Raw genomic sequence first — 5,143 nt, 5'->3', positions numbered from 1 at the left:
AAAATGTTTTGTGAGGCAAACCATGGCATCAGGTTTCCTGGAGGCCAGTACTTTCACTTATGCTTAAGCTCTTTCACATTATCCTTCACTGTAAGCAGTCATGGGCTCAGAGATCAGAAAGCCCTAGCTTCAAATTCTGGCTCCATTTTTTGTTAGCCAAGTAACCTTATGCAACCTAAATAACTGTACTGAGCCTTTATGCTCTTATCTTTAAAATGGGGGTAATAATATCTTTCTCATAGGGCCTCATAAAGATTAAAAACGTCATTACGGGTAAAGCACTAACCTTCCGTCTTTTACATATTTAGGCACTCTAAAGCAGCCAAGATTACTACTCCTGCTGCTATTTTATCTCTTATGTATGGGATGCATTTTTAAAATTCAGCATTTTAAGATTGACGCAGCGGTTAACGCAAACATAGTAAGTTTAGTGTTTTGCTTACATTTGTTAGAGTTTAATCTGTGAGTTTTGTTTGCATGTACAGTGAATTAACTTGTTTCAGTTGTCATTTTATTGCAAGATGATAGACCTAATTACAAATTTAAACTATGGCTTTATAGTCTTTAGTTTTCATTAAAACTAAAGATTTCAGATTTCATTAAAAGCAAACTGCTTTTTTCAAAAGTGATAATGGAATAACTCAAAATTCAGAGTAAGAAGAATGAGAAACATCTTACCGACCAGTGGATCACTTTATTCTCTTACTATGTCAGATTCAAACGTTTCATTGTTTAGTTAAGGTAGAATGTACTTTTATTTAGACCATAATAAATAAAAAATATTTTGTCACTTAAGCTATTTTCCCTTTGTTTCTGTCTTCATTGGGATAGACGCACTTAGAGCACTGACTATGTTTGAGCCTCCTTTGCAAGCAGCTTTAGATCAGCAGTGCACTTGGCAATTTCTCCTTCCCCTGCCGCGTAGAGTTGCTCTGTACCGTGTGCTTCTCTGTTCAGTTAATCATGTGATCTTGTTCCTTTCAACTCATCATATTCTTCACAGAGATTTAAAGTCCAGACAAGTCTTTACCCCTTTGTCTATTCCGTGCAGCCACTTTGGTAAATACTTTCAAGATCATAACAATGCTTTTCATAACTCTGGACATTGGAAAGCTAATGGCTCTTCTGAACCATGCCCATAGTGATTTCTCAAAGTCAGTTGCATCCTGGATGTGTTTTACGGAAGCCTGTTTCACCTCTTCTAGTTGGGCAACTTTTTGCTCATTGAGTTTTTTAATTACATACCTGAGCAAACCTGCTGTTGGTAAGGTAGAGAAGGTCTTGAGGACAATCGCATAAATTTCTTTTGGTAGAAAATACAAGATAAGTCCTGTTCCAAGCATGTGTGAACCTGTGAAACCAGTTTCAGGATAAAGGAACTGGAAGAATTCCTCAAGGATTAGCCCAAGGGGAACTTTCCCTACAAATTCGGGAAGAGGTGGTAGAACAGCAAAACTGAGCTGCCCTGTGAAAGATTCCTTTTGCCTGCGATACCCCTGGACCTAGGAGAGCTACGTCCTTCAGGGAAGGCTCTTTTCCCTCAACTTTTGGGAGGACATTTCTTTTGGTTTTTTTTCTTCCAAGAAGAGACACTGAGAACCTGTAGCCAGAGGGTGGTTGCTGCAGTTAACTTTGTGAATTTTTCCAAAGGTAGCACTTTTTAAACTTTTAGCAAACTAAACTATGGAGTTCTTTCCATCTGATAGAAAATACAGGTATATTTCACTTTATGAAATAGAACTGTAACAGAAGAAAGAAAGCATCAGTCAAATTTTTACTGCCACATATCATATTTAAGATTTAATTAGATGCTAATTTTAAAGGTGTACCATAAAAGAAACAATTTTTAAGCAAAGAATGCTTTTGTTAGGTACATAGTTATCAAATTTACCCATTTTATATCTTTAGTTTTCACTATTTATAAACTTGTTTATTATATATATATATATATATATATATATAAAAGCTTCAGTTAGTTACACACACACACACACACACACACACACATTATTTTTTTGAAAATTTGGGCATCTGTCCCAAAGGGTAAAGGTCCATAGCTCCCCAAACTCCAAGTGGGCAATAACCTAGTTAGGAGCAAGGCTTTGGGGTTAGATAAACTGGGCTTGACATTTTCTTCTTACTAACTTCATGACCTTGGACTAAGCCGCAATGGAGAGCAGTTTCCTCCTCTAGGAGATAAAGGTAATATCTACTACTGAATTGTTGTTGGGATTAATCAAGATAATAAATATAAATTCTTTGTATAGTACCTATCTCATGGTACATTCAAGATAAATGGTAACTGTTAAAAAAAATTACATAGGTTCTGAGACCATAACTTAATCAGAGGGCAGACATTTTCACCGAGTTATCCCAGACATACTCATGTAAACTTCTACCTGGTTCTCACGAGGTGGTTATGATGATGTATAAAATTTCTTCATGGCTAATGGAAACTTTTTGGTCTTTTTCATTCTTCAGTGAGACCATTTGATGGCCCAACATTTCTTAGCTTTCTAACACCATGGCAGATAGAAAAACAAACTAGAACATTGTAAGTGGCTTAGTTAGTATTATATTTAGAAATAAGACTTCAGCAATTTTTAAAAATTTGTTTATTAGAAAACTTACTCTTTTGACCTTGGAAAAGTAGACGTGATCTTGGATTAATCTTTTAAGCAACTTTAGTTTGATGCAGTGTGTTATAGTGTTCAAAACATTTTTCACACCCATCATACCAGTAGGAAAGTATGGGTGTGATAAGGCAGTAGGGCTAGAATTGGTAAATATAAGAAAGCTGGTGAAAAATGTTATGGGCTAACTGAACATTTTTGTGGACCAATATATGCGTATAGATATGGTTTACTATTTGAGGATTTGAAAATGGTCTACTTTGTTATCCAATAATTTTGGTTGTGGCTGTTGTATTCTTTCTTGTTAAAAACCTTCAAATTTAGCAATTTGCACTGGGTTTCCTCCATGGTGAGTATAATGCATTACCATAATTCAAGTCATATTAAGTTGACTCGTGGTTTTAGGGAGCCCATACATTCCAAACTTATTTCCAAGGTCTTGAAGCCATCCCCTATGGCAAGTGCACAATGCCTTTGATATGGTGGGCACACATCTCTGCAAACAGACACACTTAACTCATGCAGTGCTTTGATTTCACATTTTGGTTGAGAGAGAAGGTCTTCTGAACCCATGTACATTTAACATTAAGTCACAATAAGAATTAGACAAAAGGGCTTTGGCAGTAGTGGAGATGGCACCTTGGATGTAAAGTCTGTCCTGGAACACCTTAGATAAAAGAGGGATTCTGGTGCTGTTGTTTCTCCATCATCTTGGTTCACACCCCACCAGCAAGGCAGAATCAGCACCATATCCGATATTGAGCTGCGTATTTCCTAAATCTGCCTCTCCTCCTGGTTTCCTCAAATCAGTGACTGGCATCGGCATCCGCCCAGATGGCTGTGCTAGAACTCTCATGTCACTCTTAATTTATCTTGCTCCCTCATCACCATAGCCAATCCATCACCAAGACTGGCTAATTGTCAAGTTGCTCAAATCTGTCTGTCTCTGCTTTGCCCTCCTCTCTTGCTTGGATTATCACTACAGTGCCCTGATTTTCTTCCTGACATCTAGGCTGGCCCCACTTGAGTCCCTCTCCATTCTGTAGCTATAATGATAACTTTAAGAAGAAATCTGACCAACACACGTCCCTAATTTTTTTTTAATTTGAAATTTTAAAAAGCTTACCTATTTATTGAATTTTATTTTTCTAAACAAATTACATGTCCCTTCTTTTCTTTTTTTGCATGGGTAGGCCCCGAGAATCGAACCCTGGTCTCCGGCATGGCAGATGAGAACTCCACCTGCTGCGCCATCATGGCCCGCCCACATGTCCTTTCTTAAAGCGTTTTAATGGTTTCCTGCTGCCCCTTCTAGATAAAGAAGGCCCCAGTTTTTCTTAGTCTTGTCTCCTTGTCTTTTCCAAGGTCTCAGAGAGCCTCTTATTTCAGCACTTTCCAGCTTATCTTGGAAGGAAACACTCTTCAGCTTTCCGGAATGGCTAAATCCAATTCTTCCTTCAGGGTCCAACTGAGATATACTTTCTTCTGGGAAGTCTTCCCTGACTGGCCGACTCCAAACCCAAGCCAGGGCTGAGTTGGTGGGTCCTCCCTGCACTTAATTCCTGCATAGAACTTCTCAAGTTATTTTTCAGTTCCTTATTTCCTTGTCCACATCTCTATTCACTGAAAAGCCCCAAAGAGCAGGGACTATATCTTATTCTACCTCATAGTCTTAGAGTTTGTAAAATATCTTTTAAAATAATATATGATTCTTAATTACCTATCCCCTTGCCCTTAACCAAATACCATACCTTGGTATAAATTTTTCTGTGCATCTTTCTGAGTTTTTTAGGGCATGGGGAAGTTTTCTTTATAGAAATGCTACTGGAAAGCTTGGTTATTTTAATTTAATGAAATATTAATAAAACGCATTGGCACTTGAAGTTCTCTCTCTAGTCTGCAGGTAATGGAAGTAGAGCAAAACTGATATAACAAGGTTCTTGTAGAGAATTAGCAAGTACAAAGAAGGGCTGGGAATGCAGGCACAGTGGAAAGGATGTTTTAAGCACCCTTCCCTTTCCTTTTCCCTTTTCGGAATTGCAGTATTTAGTGGGGCAATAAGCAAATTCAGTTATCATGTATACGAGTAATTTTCAAATACTGCATTTATGCAGGGCTGCTTAGGCACCGCTGGAAATATAAAACAATGTGGATCTTGTCTTAAACAATCTTAGGGAAAGTTGGGAAGATGAGATATGAATAACAGTATCAATTAGGAAAAGAGTCAAGCTGGGGTTTATTTAGATGGTTGTGACTATTGATGTGGAAAGTTCTGTGATGCTACTTTGTAGCAAGGCAAAAGAATTATAAATATCTCAACTACTGTTTCTTCACTACCAAGGTAAAATAGAAGCAATTTGGGCATTGGAATGAGTATGAACTTGGAGCCACATGAATTTGTGACTCTGGCATTTCCTTGAACAAAACTGTAGGATACTGGGAAAGTATCTTAATCACTGAGACTAAATTTTCTTCTTAAAAAAATTGGATAAGAAATACTTCATTAGGCT

At 37.5% G+C, this 5,143-nt stretch overlaps 1 pseudogene; it reads right to left on the bottom strand.

Annotated features, from left to right (window-relative positions):
* Nucleotides 1-849: 849 nt before the first annotated feature.
* Nucleotides 850-3,459, bottom strand: LOC143686870 (ATP synthase peripheral stalk subunit b, mitochondrial pseudogene; annotated as a pseudogene).
* Between the last annotated feature and the right edge of the window lie 1,684 nt (nt 3,460-5,143).

This window comes from Tamandua tetradactyla, chromosome 6 (genome assembly GCF_023851605.1).
Source record: "Tamandua tetradactyla isolate mTamTet1 chromosome 6, mTamTet1.pri, whole genome shotgun sequence".
In the NCBI taxonomy this organism is placed as follows: Eukaryota; Metazoa; Chordata; class Mammalia; order Pilosa; family Myrmecophagidae; genus Tamandua; species Tamandua tetradactyla.
Note: the sequence above shows the minus strand (reverse complement) of the source record. Positions and strands in the feature narration are given on the sequence as shown.